This window comes from Microtus oregoni, unplaced genomic scaffold (genome assembly GCF_018167655.1).
Source record: "Microtus oregoni isolate MIOR12 unplaced genomic scaffold, Mior012 000033F_ref0000390, whole genome shotgun sequence".
Lineage (NCBI taxonomy): Eukaryota > Metazoa > Chordata > Mammalia > Rodentia > Cricetidae > Microtus > Microtus oregoni.
Window position 1 is genome coordinate 4140368 of NW_024543092.1, and position 19336 is coordinate 4159703.

Here is a 19336-nt window from a genome sequence, read left to right on the forward strand (position 1 = left end):
ACAAATCTTAATTGCATTCTAGTCATATTGCCTTCCAAAATTTCCCCTACAGAAATTTTAATGCAGAGGAAAGATATTATCTTAGAATGAATCTTTTACCACATAAGCCAAGCACAACATTAAAAAAATGTAGAAAAGGTCTCTGAATTAATTATAAAAGGGAAATTGAGACTTCATCAACTAGCAGGTTCAGACACAGCAGAGATTATAGTGCCTTGCAATAGAATTAACCTTATAAAGAAAACTACTTGGATTTTTCCTTAATTGGTGCAATACATCAATAACTGGAGCCCATATAGTTTGTACTAATGCAAATAAATCAGGAAAGGCAGGTTACAAATCAGAAGATGTAAGTGAGGTGGAACAATGCCCTTATAATTCTGTCCAAAAGTCAGAATTATATGCTATTCTCATGGTACTAATGAATTTTAAAGAACCTCTCGATATAGTTACTGATTTTCAATATGCGGAAAGAATTGTCTTGCATATTGAAAATACTGAATTTATACCAGATGATACAGAATTGACTTCATTATTCATGTCTAAGATATAATCTACAATAGGCTTTTCCTATATACATAACACACATCCGATCCTATATGGGTCTGCAGGTCCTCTAGCACAAGATAATACAGAAAGTGATCAATTATTGATTGGAAATGTGCTGAAGGACTCAGAATTTCATGAAAACATCATGTCAATAGCAAATGCTTAAAGAGAATTTTCTGTTACATGACAATAAGCTAAGGAGATTATTGAGAGATGTCCTACTTACTCTTTCTATATCAAAACACTGCTACCTGCATGGAGTAACCTAAAGGGTACTCAAAGGCATAAAATCTGGCAGATGTATGTGTTTCACTTTGCAGATTTTGAAAATTAAAATATGCACGCCACAACATTGGTACTTCTTCGGGTTTTCAATGGGCAACTGCTTTGAGTTCAGAAAAGGCTGAGTCAGTAATTATGCATTTACTAGAAGTTATGGCCATCATGGGTATACATACACAAATAAAAACAGATAATGGTCCAGCATATGTCTCTATGAAAATTAAACAGTTTTTTGTTTATTATAATATAAAGCATATTACAGGTATACCAAATAATCCCACAGGTCAGGCACTTATAGAAAGATCAAATCAAATATAAGGAATATGTTAAACAAACAGAAAGTGATGAAAAATACCCCCAGAAGTAGATTTTACAATGCTTTGTTAACCTTGTACTTTGTTAATGCTAATGAGAAAGGAAGAACAGCAGCAGAGAGACATTGAATAATAGGAAAAAAAAACTTCTGAATTAAATCAGTGGGTGTATTTCAAGGAAGTGTTGATCTCAAAATGAAAACAAGGCGGTGTTCTACATTGGAGAAGGGTTTTCATTCTTGTTTCTACAGGAGAAGAAAGGCTATGGATACCATCAAGATTAATAATGATTCAGTTTGAAAAAGAGAAACCTCTTGTGACAGAGAAATGGCAACTCATCCACAGAGTTAACAATCATACAGGTGATAAGAAAACCTCATAAGGGTTGGGGCATGGTTCTGTTCTTGTCTTTGCAAGAAAATACTCATATTCAAGAAAATGAGAGACCTTGGACATCTAGATGCCTAAAGAGCCTAAATATGAAAAGATCCAGAAAAAAAAAACACCAAGAAAAGAGAAATCTAACTTACGATGCTGTATCACCTGGTCAGTAAATTTGATTATCTGATCATGTATACATGTCTACTTAAAAATCAAAGATGATTTTTGAGTTGAATAATGGTTATCATTCTCAAAATCCAAACATCTTATTTTAAAAAAAGTCAGAGTGTCTATCTCATGTCAGGAACCATCTGGTATGGAACAGAAACAAGAAAGAATTTAGGAAAAATTTTACTTTTTTTATACCTATTTTTGTCTCTATCATACCTTTTGTTGAATAATATCTATATAAATAATGTTTAAGTTTTCCACAATGAGACAATGAATTTTTGTGCAGTAATCTTTGAAGTTTCCAAGAAGAAGTTTCCACAATAACAACTCCAAGTGGCTGGTATGATGCCATGATATTAATAGTGCTACTTTAAGAGCTTAAACCAAAATATCCAGGAAATATAGGACGCCATGAAAAGGCCAAATCTAAGAATAATAGGTATAGAAGAAAAAAAAGAAGTTCAACTCAAAAGCACAGAAAATATATTTAACAAAATTATATAAGAAAATTTTCCCAACCTATGGAAAGATAAAGCTATGAAAATACAAGAAGCTTACAGAACACCAGATAGACTGGATCCAAATAAAAATTCCTGTCACCACATAATAATCAAAACACTAAACATACAGAGTAAAGAAAGAATATTAAGAGTTGCAAAGGAAAAAGGCCAAGTAACTTAAAAAGGTGGACCTATCAGATTGTATCTGACTTCTCATTGGAAACAATGAAAGCCAGAAGGTCATAGTCAAGCATTATGCAGACATTAAGAGACCACAGATGCCAGCCCAGACTACTATACCCAACAAAACTGTCAATTCTTCAAGACTCAGTAATACCACTTTTATTGGGTATATATCCAAAGGATGCTCAATCATGTCACAAGGACATGTGCTCAACTATGTTCATAGTAGCTTTATTTGTCATAGCCAGAACCTGGAAACAACCTACATGCCCCTCGACCGAAGAATGAATAAGGAAAATGTGGTACATTTACACAATGGAGTACTACACAGCAGAAACAAATAAAGACAGTTTGAATTTTGCAGGAAAATGGATGGAGCTAGAAAACATTATTTTGAGTGAGGCAACCCAGACACAGAAAGACAATTATCAAATGTACTCATTCATAGGTAGTTTTTAAACATAAAGCAAAGAAAACCAGACTACAAACCACAATCCCAGAGAACTTAGACAACAATGAGGATACTAAGAAAGACTTTCATAGATCTAATCTACATGGGAAATAGAAAGTAGAAAAAGACAAGATCTCCTGAGTAAATTGGGAGCATCAGGACCTTGGAGGAGGAAGGTGGGAAGGGAGAGGCAGGAATGGGAGCAGAGAAAAATGTAGAGCTCAATAAAAATTAATTTAAAAAACTAAGATAAATCAACCAAAAAATAGGTAGATTAGTATGAGCTTACTTACACTAATAATAATAGTGAGTAATAGAGTGGATACTTGTAAGTTATTATTTATAGGCAATTTACACTAGTATAGATTCTTGTATATTGATACAAATTATATTGAATATGCTCCTATTTCTGTTTGCAATATTTGTACACCTAGGCAAAGTTATTTTGTCATATTGCATACATGCAAGCTTTTACTTCTGCTTAAGACATTTTGTATGCTGATACAATTTAGGATATATTTGTCATATTGTACTATATATTTCTACCTCTGATCATTGTCCTCATTTGCTGCACAGTTGTTTAAAGATTGTTGAATATTTTAATATGAAGTCTTAGTCTTTACTCTATATAGATATTAAATATTATAGGTTTCTAGTCATCCATGTTTGTCTTACTTATAGTTAGACTAATCAGGTTCTTTAGATACATAGAGATTGTATTCCACATAGGTCGGTAACTTTCAACCACTTCAAAGAACTGTAGACTATGGCATTTAAAAACTTAGGGTTCTTTTGATGTGAGACACAATTGCTTCTGGCAGCACCGATCTATTCCTGAGAAATTGTTGAGTACTGAAGACACTCCACTTGGAGCTTGTTTTCTTCTTGGCTAAACTGGCCTTTGGGCAAGGAACTATCCATGCCTTGACCACTGACAAAATTCACAGTGTCCAGACAGGACAAGCAGGATACAAGAAAAAATATTACCAAACCTTGCCAAGATGGGGCAAGTCAGTTCTGAAAATTTTCCTACCTGTGAAAATGGTTTAGGCCTTAGCCAAAGTTGGTTGTTCCAATGTTGCAGATGAGACTTTGGTTGATTGCTCAGGTTGTCTCTGTCATTTATTGCACATGTTGGAAGTTACTTGATTGTACTTCCTGTCTATTCAAGTAATTATTTCCCTTCTCAGATCTTGAATGGGGTTGAAGACTAGATAGCTAGTCATAGTTACTTCCCTCTCATGACTTGGCTAAGCTATTCAAATACAAGACATAGATTCCTTAGGATAGGATAATTATTGAAATATTTAACTTATGTTTCTTACTTGATATAGTTTATGATGGTTGTAATTCTAATTTTTATACTTAATATTTGCTTTTATTGTATATAGTTTTGTATTAGGCTTAGAACTCTCTTATTTAAACTAAAAGGGGAGGTGCTGTAGGAACTCCTTCAGCTAGTAGCCTTTTAAGATACCAGGCCACTTGAGGGTGGCCTCTTATAAATGCCTAGGTAAAGCACATGCCTGCTCTTCTTCCTGGCCTTTGGATGATTGGATTCCTGTCCTCGTTCATGCAGAGTACTATGATCTGTGAATGTGCCCCTAAGTAAATAGCCCTTTATTATTCTCAATTCTGAAATAGTGTGGGATTATTTTATAGCATCCATCATGAGTTAATTTATGCAAAATGAATAACTGCCTGCTCTCAGTTGTGAACGGCTATGTTTCAGGTCAGTAACTGTAGCCCTTAGTCCTAAAATAACATCAATCACTGAAGATGCATGTGAGAATCACCAGAGAAACCAGTCCGTTCCTGTGTGTATTCCGGCCCCATGCATCCCATATAGACTGCTTAGACCCACAAAGCTTGCTAGTGCCAGAATACCTATCAGGAACCTGCAAGGTGGCCCAGTGGGTAAACACACTTGCTACCAAGCCCAAGTTCAGTTCCCAGAACTCACATGGTAGAAGGAGAGAATCACCTCTCATACACTGATCTCTGACTTTCACATGCTGCCTTCAACACAGGCATGGCACATATACACAGACACACAATGTAATTTTTTCATTTGCAATTCATGCATCTGTGAATTAAATAGTTGCAAGGCCATTGTTAGTCTGCAGGATCTAAAGAGCAAGGAATGGATGTAGGAGGATCCTGAGCTATACCTGCTAATGGGAGAACTCAGCTGGGCTTGGAGGCACAGACAGATGTTTGGGTGGCAGTTGTCTTTCAAGCAGCAATCGGAGAGTCCTCACAAAGAAGAGGGCAATCCAAGGAATGTCACCCCCATTAAAAAGGAGTTATTTAGTCTCCACGTGACAGACCCAGGAATTTTTCTTGCTCTCTCTTGCACATAGGAATGTTTGACTAGTTCATTCTTTGCCTTGCCCTGTGGTTTGCCCTGGTGCAATGCTCCCTTAAATGGACATAGTGACATGGTCTCTTCATAATCTTCAGCCACACTTTGCAATCTGGTTGATGGGGCAGCAGGGGGGGTGAGGGGTAACTTGTCAAACAAGAAATGTCACTTAGTGGTAAGACATGCATTTGGGAGAAGAAAGCCAACTATTAAGGAAATTCAAAAATCCCTTTTTCTACACTTCATCAAAAGGACTTCCTGCACCAGCCATTATCAATGTTTGAGGTAATTGTTCAAGGAGTTCTCTGTTCCAGTGGGAAACCACAGTCTCTGCACTCACAGCTTCCTCTCGGTATGGCATTAAAAATGAACCCGCAGCATGCAGTGCAGGATTTGCAACCCAGACAGACCCCTCCTTTTCTTGTGGCTACCAGTAAAAACAACTTGCAGTGAATATTTTAAAGATAATCCAGTGGTATTAATGAGTTAGTGTCTTAAATAAAAGAAAAGAAAAGGATGAGTGCCATGACCAATGCCTGTCAATCCAACATTTGAGAGACACAGGCAGGAGGATTACCATGAGTTTAAAGTCAACCTGGGCTATGTAGTGAGTTCCAGGTCAGCCTGGGATATGGAGGAGGGAGGGAGGAATGAATCTCATAATAAATATTTACAAGAGGTTGTGAGAAAGAAAAAAGTGGCAGAAAATAGATTACATAGATGATAGATAGATAGATGATAGATAGATAGATAGATTATACACACATATATACATGTATACACACACACATATATATATGTATATATACACATATATATATATATATATATATGCAGTGTAGCTCAATGGCAGAGTGCTTAGAAAAAAGAACAAAAGAAAATAGGTTTTCTTTAAAAAAGCAAGAGAACCCTAGATCATCCTAGATTTACCCCAAGAGGATGAGTCCAAACCTAGAACAAGGGAACTGAAGAACAAAACAGAGAAACAGACATTCCTGGGTGGGGGGGGGGGTCTCTCCACATATTTTTTGAAAACAAAGTGACTAACTAAACCAATAGACAATGTAAAGGCCTGCAGAGCTTTGCAAGCCCCTAAAGTATCAAAGCCATTCTGACCGTCACCTCCTCCCCACCGCACTGCTCTCTGATAGATGAAACAGGAAGGGAACAGGGTGTCAATTCTATTTAGTCTGTTGTTTCCGTATTTACCCTACTTTTTAATTTGGAAGAAAAAAAGCCAATACAAACATGTATTGTTCTCAAAGCATTAAGTCACAAAACCTTAAGTACAAAGTAAATACTGTGGTTCAAACCTCAAAGGAAAAAACCTGCAGATCAGAGGTCTGCCGTGGAGCGATGGAGTAACTGAACTCCTCCTTCAAATTTGCAAAATAAAATAGCAACGGTAAATATGCACACATTCGGGATTATATTAGCAACTCCTGATGGATCAATCCAAGGGAAGAGGCCTCAGAGTGCACAGTGTGTGGGCTTGGCTGGCAGGAGCTGCCGTGGACTAAGCTGCGTATGTACACACGCCTTTTGCAATAATCCGCATCTAGATTAAAGTTACTGAGGAAATGAGAAAGGGACACTTACTTATTGCTCCCCCAGCTCTTGGTAAAACACTTACCTTAGTTCTCTTTCACAACACTGGAAGGAATCGGCCTCCTTATAGAGAGCTTGCCCCCTTGTGGGCATGGAGGCCCTGGATTCCGTGCGTTAGTCCTTCTTGTTCATTTCATGCTTTGCTACTTTTTCCTGACAGTTTCCAAGCCCTGGTAAAGAGAAGACTGACCACGGGTGATCCCACACCTCCTTATCAAAAATAACAGGGAACAGGTCCACTGTCCCAGCATCACACAGGATGCTTTCTGTGTTGTCAGCGCAAGTAGCCAGCTGGTACCCACTCCAGGCCCATTTTCCTGCAAACTGCCCTCGTCTTAATCTTTGTGGTGCAAGAAGGGTTTGAAAGGCCAGGGATGTAGCTTGCTTGGCAGAGTGCTTACTGGGGTACACAAAGGCTCCAGCTGATCTCAACACCACATAAAGCTGGACATGGGTGTATAGGCCTGTAATCCCAGCGCGTGAAAGGTAGACCAGAAGTTCAAGGTCATCCTTGGCTACACTGAGGGGCTACCTGCGGCCCTTTCTCAAAAATAATAACAAAAAAAAAAAAAAAAACCCAAAACCCAGCACTGCCGTTTTGGGGGCCCACTTTGGAAGTAGCATCTTGCGGACTAGAAGCAAGTGGCAAAAAACCTGAGTCACAAAATTTCTGAGGAATGCTGCATTCAGGTTTTTGTTTATTAGCTACCAATCCTTCTGTTTACCCAGTCAGAGTCCATCCTGAGCTGAGCCCAGACTGTCATTCAGGACATTGTCAGCAGCACTGCCATTTTGGGGACCCACTTTGGACCGAACTTATTCTTGTAATAACCCCTGCCAGAAGCAACTGAGTGAAGAAACGGTTTGTATGGTTTAGACGTCGTAGTTCATCACTGAGGGAAGTCAGGGCAGGAACTCACGATTGGAACCTGGAGACAGAAACTGAAACGGAAATCGCGCAGAAGCATTGCTTGCTGGCTTGTTCTCAAGGCTCACTCAGCTTCCTTTTCCTAACAGCCCAGGACCATCGACCTGTTACCACAATGGGCCACTCCTCTCACATGATCATCAATCAAGAAAACTCCCCACACACTTGTCTCCAGGCCAATCTGATGGAGGAAGTTTCCTCAAATGATGCCCTCTCAGCAGATGACTGTAGCTTGTGTCCAAGCTGACAAAAACCCAAACCCAAACCAAAAACTAACCAGCATACTGGAGAACACTACGTTACGTAAAATAAACTAGACTTAGAAATACAAATACACAGCCTTCTCTTTTGTGCAGACTCTAGATTTAAATCTCTCTTTTCTCCCCACCCAGTGTGTGTGTGAGTGTGTGTGTGTGTGTCTGAGAGAGAGAGAGGGAGGGGGGGGAACCATGAGAGAGGAAGAAGAGGTTTTAGGAGAGAGAGAGATAGAAAGAGTGAGAGAGAGAGAGAGAGAGAGAGAGAGAAGAAGAAGAAGAAGAAGAAGAAGAAGAAGAAGAAGAAGAAGAAAGGACAATAAAATACATCTGACATAAAACTGAAGGGGGAACTACTTGGGGGAAGTGGAGGGTCATGGGTCACGAGAGAAGGACCAATGAGAAGAGCAATGTGCTTTATAAAAATGCTACGATGAAATTCTTTGCTTTGCACATTAATTTTAACATCAATTTAAAAATTAAAACAATAAGCTCAGAACCCAGAGTACTTAGCTACACAGAAAAGTAAAAAAAAAAAAAAAAAACACGAAGCCATAGAGTAGCTATTTATCGTTTTTATTAATACTGCGTGTAACTAGAGGAGTCGCGTACCACTGGCAGAGCCAGAGAGTATCACACCAGCAGCGCCACAGATTCAGGAATCCCACGCTGTCCTGCAGCAGCCACCCTGCACTTGGGCATCAAGAACTGTGGACTCCATCCTACCTTATGAGATCATTGTTTCTTAAGCTACCCTGGTGGAAACGCTATTATACAGATCATGACTACACGGAGATCATAGATACACACCACAAAGCCCGAATAATCCTCCCTGCTTCTTCTTGTCCCTTATCCCCAGTATTATATATATATATATATATACATATATATATATGTATATATATATATATGCAAAAACACAGAACTCACTTCAAAGGGAATAAGACAGTTTATTCTGGAGCCAAATCTGAATGGCCATAAACTTGCATTACTTTGAATATCATGTTCCAATGTGGTAAGAGTTGGTGAAGTTTTTTTTTAATTAGAGAACAAAAGACAGTCATAAATCAGACACTTCATAAACACTGATGGGAATAGCAGAGAGACTATTGTTACCACGCATGGAATCTTTGCTCTTTGTTTCAGATGGTATCTGATGCTATTCTTAGCTCTTGGGCTCGTGGAGTCTAGTGGTCCTAGCGCATTTCACAAGGATTCACTCGCGCTCCCAAGGATATTAGGAAGAACGCAGAGGTAGACAATGAGCGGCTATTAAGAGGGCTAAATATAGCCCAGAATAATCAATCATTCAATTAGCCCTGTCTAGTCTTTAATACAGGTGTATTGTTTCTTTCTGTCTCTGGGAGCTTCAGTCCACTATCTCTTTAAAGCATCTATCAGAGAGGTCCTGCGCACCAACAGGATTGGTTGACTTCACATATGCTCAGCTATAGGGAGCAGAGGAAGTGAAGTCCAGAGTGAATGTGTATTTTGACTTGGATGCTGCCATGCCAAAGACTTCAAGGCCTCTGACCCAGGGAACAATTTGGAAAAGCCAAATTACCCATACGGCCGAGGCTCGAAAGAAAGGCAAAGTTGTTTTTCTGAGGTCCGACTGTGTTTATAGCTGACCACTGTGTATAAAAACAAGCAGACAACTCACCTACAGGGACCACCTACCAAGATTAGTTAACCTCTACACCTCTGCTGTACCGAATAAACACACTGACCCCAGCTTCATTGTGTTTGTGTCCGTGTGTCTGTCTTTTCTTCATTCCGTCATTCTCTCCTAGCCAGGGTCCCCAGACCCCCAGCTTTGAAGGATGTAGAGAGCACAGAAGAAGCCACATTCGGGTGGCTCAGGAGGCAGAAGCAGACAGATTTATGTAAACTCATAGTCAAAGACAGAAGTTACCGGCCGGCCCTGTAATGAACAGGGCCTTGGTGGGGAACAAGGTGGGGTGGTCAGTGCAAGGCTCAGCCCCCAGCTACCTGCTAATGGAGAACACCTAGCCTGGGCCCTGGGGTATTGACTGGGTGACGGCCAATGTAAAGCAAATAAACCCCTGCCCCCTAAATTGCCTTCAGTTCAGGGTGTTTTCTCACGACAACAAAAGCGAAAGTAGAAAACGGAACAAGTTAAAGACAAGGAAAGACGGCCCTCTAGGTGAGCCGTATGGGTGGCAGGAACCGGATTGCCGCAAAGGGGTCCGTGCCTGAAGCCACCAGGGGGGGAAATGGGGACTGAGCCGCACTACCCTGCCCGCACAGCCGTCTCCAAAGCCTCCTTCCGCTGCGTCCTGCCCCACGGGCGGGAAAGGAAAGCGGCGCCCAGGTGCAGGGCGCCAGCACCTCCTTCGATTTAGAAAAAACACACCGAAGCTCGCCCTGCGGGCCGGTTCCCACGCCACCCGAGGTCACACGGCCGCTCTGAGCCCAGAAGTTAGCAGTGGGGTTTGTGTGCGGCGCCCGCGCAACTCCACGAGGCCCCCGCCCGCTCGCCCGCCCGCCCGCCGGGTCCCGAGCGCGGCTTCTGAAGTTGCAGTTTCTTCGTTGCCGCCAAGAACTCGGGGCGACAGTGAGCGGCTACGGCGACAGGAAACCCGGGCGGCAGCCACCGAGCCTCGGTAGCTGGGCGGGAAAAGCCGGGAGCGCAACGCAGCCCGCGCGGGAGAAGCCTCAAAGAAAAAAGAAAAAACAGGAAAAAAAGAAAAGGGAGGGGGGGGGGACAAAAAGAAGAAGTTGGTGTAAGCTTTGTAGGAAGAGTAGACGCGATAGTGCACGCCGGCACCAGGATGGCCGAGTGGTTAAGGCGTTGGACTTAAGATCCAATGGACATATGTCTGCGTGGGTTCGAACCCCACTCCTGGTATAGGTGCTATTTTTGTTCTCTTCTCAAAATACCGTTTTTTAACGTCTAGATTTCTTGAAATATTAGAAATCAAATTTCCAATCGGAAGAAATGCAGTTAAAGCCTTAGTAGAGTGCTGCTGTAAGGCTAGTTTTTTCTCCGTGAAGCGACCTAGTCTCCGGGGACCAGCCCACTGCAGGGGACAGAAATCTCGGCTAGCTGACTCTGTCTGGCCGGAGGAGGCCGACAGGGAGACCTGGTACCAAGCAAGTTTTTGCAAAAGTGCTTTTCCAAAGAAGGAAAAAGTAAATTTGCCTCTGCCTTTCTCTGCCTCTGTTCCCACTCTCTTCTTTTGTATTTTCCTTCCTTCTTTTTTCTTTTTTTCGTCTCCAAAATTTAACCTGTTCACACGCAACCCACCCTTCAGTGAACTCCAAGTAGGTACCATTATTCTGAAGACCCAAAATTTGAAATATTTTCGGGGTTTTTTTTTTCCTATTTTTTTTCAAAAGTATTTTTAATACGATCTTAAACAGAATGTGTAGGTGCGGCTCAAGGAACTCTCCAGCCTTTGAGTAAATCGAAAGTGAGTAAATCCCTCAATACAAACATAAAACTTAGGAAGCACTGATCATTTACTTCCATCTGATCTTCAGGCCCCATTCAGTTATTTGGAGTCGTAGAAATAGTCTTTGCATCCAAAGGCTGGTGTTCAGAATGATGTATCTGGTTTTCCAGTCCGAGCTCAGAGCTCTACGGGAAGTGTGATCAGTATATTTAAACAGCGACGCCTACTGGTAAAGTTGAGGTAAATTTATTTGTTTAGATAAACCTGATATTTTTTAATAACTCTGTTTAGGAGGTTAGGGCAGTGTCAACCACAGACAGAAGGTTAACTCCCCACCCCACCTTTGATAAATAATCTTCCTTTAAATAGAATCATTCATCTCTGAGATAACGATTCGTGAGCATTGTTATAATTATTTAAAACCCTTCTCTGACTTCATTGAACTTTGTTTCAATTAAACGTTTGCTTTTCAAACTTTGAAGATGATTATGAAGTTAAAGGGATATATATGTGTATGTAATATATATGTATATATACATATATATGTATGTATGTATGTGTATATATATAATTAAGACACAGATATCATGGTCACTTTGAAGACTTCTCCTACACAAGAAACTTTCTTAATCCTCCCCAGCAGTAAGTTGGCGCTTGGGGACTTTGATTAGCTTCTTTTGTTTTCCACTTTTATCCATTTATTTTATGCCTACTCATGCGTGCCTGAATGTATGTAAGTACATTGCATGGGTGCGTGGTGCCAGCTTAGGAGGCAGCCATGAGTCCCCCGGAACTGAACATATAGTTCATAAAGTGTCACGTGGGCACTAGGAACCAAACCCACGTCCTCTGGATGCAACAAGTGTTCTTAGCTACGGACCTATCTCTTCAACCCCACACAGCCTGTTTCTCATTTTTAGACACAGTTTCAATTAGTCAGTTAGTCAGGCTATGCACCTCATGCATGGGCTTATTCCTCAAACGAAGTAAATTTTAATGACTCAAGCGCTAAAATTTTTATTAGCATATTTATAGCACAAAATGATGTCTTTCATAACAAGTTCAAACATATGTGTCATGTGATTTTTTTGTATTCACTCCTGCCTTGCCCCACCCCACGCCACCCCAACTCGATTCCGTTCCTCTTCCCTTACACTGCTCCTTCCATTCTCGGAACACACACACATGCATATATATTAACACTGGAAATGTGTGTGTGTGTGTGTGTGTGTGTGTATCCATTTCCAATGTAATTCCACATTACATTGGACCCTATGATATCTGTCTTTCTGAACTGTCATATTTCAGTTAGCATGATCTTCAATTTCCTCTTTTTTCATGCAAATGGCACAATTCTGTCCTTGGATGTGGCTGTGTAAAACTCCATTGTGATGTATACTGAATTTTCTATAACCACTCATCCACATTAAATGCCTAAACTGCCCTCGCTCCTTGGTTGTTGTGTGTGTGTTGCATCAGTAAACATATCTGTGCTGGGCGGTGGTGGCACCTCTAATCCTAGCACTTGGGAGGCAAAGGCAGAGACAGGCAGATCTCTTTGAGTTCTAGGCCAGCCTGGTCTACAGAGCTTGTTCCAGGACAGGCTCCAAAGTTACAGAGAAACCCTGTCGAAATAACAATGACAAAACAAACAAACAAAATCCAAAATGTCTGTGCATGCTTCTTTGTGGTTGCTGACTTAGACTTTTTCAGTCAATACCCAGGAGTAGTATACTATATGATAATTCTATTTTTAGGGTTGTGTATGTGTATAACTTCTATTGTTTATTTCCATAGTACCTGTGACTAATTTATATTCCCACCAGTATTGTATTAGGCCTGCCACCTCCATTCTAGTCAGCATTTCTTTAGTGTGTGTGTGTGTGTGTGAAAGAGAGAGAGAGAGAGAGAGAGAGAGAGAGAGAGAGAGAGAGAGAAGGGTCTCTCTATGTCATCCTGACTATTTTGGAACTTAGTATGTAGACCAGGCTAGCCTTGAACTCTGTGATCTGCCTGCCTCTGCTCCTGAGTGCTAGGATAGAAGGCATGGGCCACCATGCCCAGCTTTTGTCTTGTTTGTCTGTGATTTCTTTTTTTTTTTTATTGTGTTGTTGTTTTTTTTTCTTTCTTTTTTTTTATTGAGAAAAGAAAAAAAAAAACAAATTTCCTCCTCCTCCCAGCCTCCCATTTCCCTCCCCCTCCTCCCACCCTTCTCCCCCTCCTCCCACCTTTCCCCCCCTCCCCCCTCTCCTCTCCCCCTCCCTCTCCAGCCCAAAGAGCAGTCAGATTTCCCTGCCCTGTGGTAAGTCCTAGGTCCTCCACCCTCCGTCCATTTCTAGGAAGGTGAACATCCAAACTGGCTAGGCTCCCACAACGCCAGATATCTTAATGGTAGCTGTTCTGACTGGGGTGAAATGAAATCTCAAGCTAGTGTAGTTGTAGAGACACCACCTAAGAGGCAGAGAGCATATATCTATTCATTTCCTATAATTGGACACAAGACCATTGTGAACCAGTAATTTCCATTAACATAAATGCCAGTACTCCTGGAACTTCTATCAGAGTACATGCAAGGGGATGATTGCTGTTCACACCACTGAAAAGAACGGTGCAAACAAATGGGCACAAAGGTACATACCTCTAAACTCAGCACTTGTGGGCAGAGACAGGCAGACCTCTGCACGTTTGAGACCGGCCTGGCCTACAGAGCAAGTTTTAGATCAGCCAGGATTATTAGAAAAAAAAAAAAGGAAGGAAGGAAGAAAGGAAGGAATGAAGGAAGGAGAAAAGGAGGGGAGGAAGGGAGGGAGAGAGGGAAGAAGGAAGAAAGAAAGGAAAAGAAGGTAGACAGACAGACTGAAATAGAATCCTAGGTGCTAGATATCAGTATTACACACAGACTGAAGTTAGCAGAGAGATGTGCGGAGTGACATCCCAGTGTGAGCAGACTGCCCTGGGCAGTGATGGCAGTGATGGCCTGTGACTGGGACACAGGAAATGAGTCAGTCGGGATCAGCACCAGCCTATCAGCCATCTCTGTCCAGGGTCAGCACTGGGTGCTCACCATAGTGAAATGGGCACTGTGCCTAACAGCGTCCCTAGAATGTTATGTGCACTCACGCCCCACCCGCTGAATAAGTGAGTGACCTTAAAGTCCACTGGAAATATTTCACACCTGATTCTGTACATTGTGGCCTTGAGCATCCTCTTTTAGGGTATGTGGTAAGAACATGTCTCGGATGCATTTTACCCAGGTCTGGTAGTCACAGGGACACAAAAAGGACTGCTGTAAAGGAAGATGGTACACTACAGATCCCTGGGACCAGGAGGTCTCATTGCGGAAGTCTCAAGGTCGGGGTTGGGGGGGTGGTGCCGGAAGGTGTGGTTTGCACGGAAAGACGGGAAGCAAGCTGAGGACTGACTGGTTTGGGTAAGGTCAACAGTGTGGTACCCCTAAGAATTAGCAAACTCTAGAAGGGACATTCTGCTCTGTGGGAGAGGCCCCAGATCCCAGAACTTCAGCAATACAAGGAAGAATAAAATGAGGGTTCCCACAGTATGGGTTAGGCTTTCTGCTACTGCATTTGTTCATTTTCCTACATCCTTCTAGACCAGACAGAGCCAAGACTCAGAGCCCAAAGGGTACCCTCATGAGTCATTTCTATCTTGGAAGGTTTTAACAGGTACTTGAGCAATTCAAATCTCAAATTTATCTTTGGAACTAGGCTGTACTTTTGGCCATTTTATTCATTGCTGTCTATAGTGTAGGAAGGTTGGCAGTTATCTGAAGAGGTACTTCTCCCCACCCCCCACCCCCGAGGGTCTCACTCCTTAGCACTGGATAGCATGGAACTCACTGTGTAGACCAGGCTGGCCTGGAACTCAATGGAAATACTTCCTCTGCCTCCGCCTCTGCCTCTGCCTCTGCCTCTCAAGTGCTGGGACTAAAGGCTTGTGCCACCACACCCGACAAAAGGTAACTTTTAAAGTTGCATTTAAACATGGATTATTAAGAAAAATGATGAGGGGCTGGAGAGATGACTCAGGGGTTAGGAAGACTGGCTGCTCTTCCAAAAGACCCAGGTTCAATTCTTAGCACTCACACGGCAGCTCACAACCGTCTGTAACTCCAGTCCCAGGAGATCTGGCACCCTCACACAGACATACATGCAGGCAAAAACACCAATGCACATAAAACTTTAAAAAAGAAAAAGGGAAAAGATGAAGTGGGCCTGGTGGAAGACTGTAAATCTCAGCACTTACGGGCCTGAGTTACACCATGAATTCCAGGCCAACCAGGCTACAGGGAATCACATCTGATTCGGACGAAGGAAAGAAGACAAAAGCGACAACAATGGAAAGAGTTAACATTTGCCTCTTAGGGCTGAGGAAATGGCACTGGATGTAACCGGGCAGTGGTGGCGCACGCCTTTAATCCCAGCACTCAGGAGGCAGAAGCAGGGAGATCTCTGTGAGTTCAAGGCCGGCCAGGTCTACACAAGGGCTAGTTCCAGGACAGACAGGACTGCACTGAGAAATGCTGACTTGAAAACAAAACAAGCAAACAGACAAAGCACTGGATGTTCTTCCAGAGGGCATTTCAATTCCCAGCACTCACTTGGTGGCTCACAGAACCACTTTGATGGTTGATCACAACCACCTACATCTCCAGTTCCTGGGCACCTGACACCTGCGGCCTACACAGGTACCTGCACTCATGTGCACACACCCACATGCAGATATCCATGCCCATACATAATTAAAAACAGTAAAAACCAATTTTTAAGGAAAATTATTTGTCTCAGCTCTCCCTCCTATAGAAGTTCACACAGAAGTCCTGTTTTATCTTCAGTACAGAGGCTGTGCATTATTTTACTGCTATCTCAGCCAGCAACGGTAGCTCAGCAGTTATTGGCCTGTTTATCTAGCAGTGGCCTGGATACTCAGCCTGCAGTCTGGCGAGAATTCTGCTCCCTAAAGGTGGTGTCCCAGTCGCTGCCACTAAAGGCAGCTTTAACAAAATCTCTAACCTAAGTGTGAATAAGACTCGAGATTCAAAGGCTGGGGTGAAAACCTGTGAGCTCCGAGAGGCTGAGTAACAGCCAGCTAATCCCCTCTCCTTGTTGGCATCAGTGGAAGAAGCATGCTTCTGCTTTGACAAAGCAGAAAAACCTGCACCCCTCCAAATCTCACCCTGCTACTTCCTGTGTCTCTCTATCTCTCCTGAATGGCCTCTGAGACTCCATGATTACTTTCTGTCAACTAATGGCTAAGGCATCCTCCTGACCCAGGGTTAATTGTATTTAATTATTGCAAATGCAAACTTGGGGTTCACAGTTTGATTAAATATCCCCCAACACAGAAGCAAGCATGCTTGCAAAATGCACAGGATAGTACATGCCCCGTGAAGCTTGGTTGCTTGCTTGGTTGGTTTAAAACAAGATCTCACCATTTAGCCCAGGATAGCTTCATGTAGTTCATGCTGGTCTTGAGCTCAAGATATTCCTGCACCCCCTTCCCAGTATGGAGGGAAAGGACCAGAGTCAGCACAGGACACAGGAGACCTCAATCCCAGCACAAAGGAGCTTTATTTGCCCTAGAGGGACAGGGGGCAGGGAATAAGAGGTGAAGACAGGAGACAGAGGACAAGGAGAAGGGAAAAGGAACAAGGAAGAGGGAGAAAAGGGGCAAGGAAGGGGGAAGGGATATTCGCCCCACAGGGGGAACAAAGGACTGGCTTCAAATAGACAGACGTGGCCCACAGGCAAATGGTCATTTATAAAGAGAAAGGAGGAACCCTGGGTTAGAATTAGTTGACTTGTTTTGATTGGGCATATTAATTAGGTGAACCAAAGGTGGGCTTATGATTGCTCGACCTTGGTGGTCGGCCTCAGGATGAGGAAGTGGCCGAATAAGGGACCGGACCTTGCGGGCTAGCTTTAGGAATGGAATCTAACAAGTTTTTAGCAAAGTGGAGAACGGTAAAAGGCAAAGTCTCCTCACCCTATTGGTCAATGCTCGGGGCTGTTGGAGCCCTTCAGTGAGATTTCAGCCCTGATGTTCCACGCCCTGCCCAGCCCGAATCTTAACCTCGGATCCATCCGGGTTAGTCAGGACTTTGAATTCACGCTCATTAGCCAGGCTTTTAAGGTCTCCAACTCGTCGTCGACGTCATCGTTGTGCCTCACCCAAAGATCTTTATAGCAACTGATTCTGAGGGGTCGCTCCGGCGCTGCTGTAATGTTTAGCAAGTGCTTGGCGTGTGGAGTGGCCAATAGACCGAGATATCATTGCACTGATGGGTTGACGGATCAGTTTTTATATAATGTCAAGGTTGCTCATAAAATTTGTATCCTGTATTTTCACAACAATCGCCCAGCAACAAAATAAGATTTAATTTCAAAGACAGGGATTTTGGAGGAAGACATAGATTGCATTTTTCTGGTTTCTTTGTTGAATTTCTTGTGTTATTTACCAGCCGTTAAATGCCTAGTTTTCCATCATCTTCTTGTTCAAAGAAGAAATTTTGGGTGTTTACATAATTTCTTGTTTAAAAAAACAGTAATGTTCTGGAATCTAACTTGAAAAGAAAAGAAAAATAAACTCTTGAATTTTCAAATACACAGCGAATGAGTTTATTGTTTTCCCCTGGGTGTCACACCCACTGGTTAGTCACAAATAGCTATATTAAGAATGTTGTTCACATTTTTTAAACACTAGAAATTCTGACCCACCCAGCTCAGTGATTTAAAACTGTAGCCTGACTTTAATATTTTTATTCTATTTAGGAAAAAATAAGAAATTTCTATCACTGAGAAGATTAAAAGTGATATTTTTTCATGTAAAAATGACTACATATAGGTATCATTATCGTATCATAATCATAAAAGTTAACAGTAATATTCTGCTTTCCGGTCTGGCAAGGTAATTTATGTGTACTGCCATTGAAGTCCATTATTACATAGGCTATCTTTTCTACTGTGACTAGGTGACACACTTAGACAGTCCTCTTGGTGCAGGACAAAGAACAGAACGCAAAACTATCCCCTCTTAGCCTGAAATAACAAGTAAGTGGAAAGAGGCCTAATAAGCTCAAATGGCCTCAATAGTCCATGGAATTGAATCAGTCAGCTTCTTTGATTTGGATGTTTTGTCTCCTGTGAGTAATCCTCAGGCCAAAGTTGAGAATGGATGATCCCTGTTCTGGGTGAAGAGAGGTCCCTGGTGTTCCCTTCCTCTCTATATTTCAATCCATAGGCCAGCCTTCGACTGTCCCTGCAACATGGCTACCCAGTCCTTTTGGTTTTGTGTTCTGTGATTTTGTTTGTTTTTGTTTTGAAATGGGATCTTGCTAGCCAGGCTGGCTTTAAACTCTCAATCCTCCTGCTTCAGCCTCTGGTATGATTATGAGTGTGTACCATCATACCCAACTTATCATTAACCCATCTTTTCAAAATGTTTAAGATGTCTCTCTCTCTCTCTCTCTCTCTCTCTCTCTCTCTCTCTCTCTTTTGGGGGGGGGGTTCGATAAATGGTTTCTTTGTGTAGGCCTGGTTGTACTGGAATTAGCTCTGATCAGGATGGCCTTGAACTCACAGAGTTCTGCCCGCCTCTGCCTCCTGAGTCCTGGGATTAAAGGAGTTCCCTACCATCACCCAGCATTTAGGAAAGTCTTACACAGAGAAACTAGCACACTGAAAACCACCACACTCTAGTCCACCTGAGCAACCCTTCATTCAGTTAGTTAGCTTGGGATGTAGCTCAGTTGCCAAGTACTTAGTTAGCATGCATTTAAGCTCTGTGTACTTAGTCTGCATGTATTTAAGCTCTGTGTTTGATCCCCAGCACCAATAAAACTAGGCGTGGTGGGGCTCACTAATAATCCCAACTTTTAAGAGGCGACAAGAAGACCAAGAGTTCAAGAGAGCTTG

The 19336-nt window shown here is 42.2% G+C and overlaps 1 non-coding gene across 1 annotated transcript; it reads left to right on the plus strand.

Moving 5' to 3' along the window:
* The first annotated feature begins 10775 nt into the window (after positions 1-10775).
* Positions 10776-10858, plus strand: Trnal-uaa. Its single transcript has one exon. It is a non-coding gene; the product is annotated as a tRNA-Leu (tRNA).
* Positions 10859-19336: the final 8478 nt, after the last annotated feature.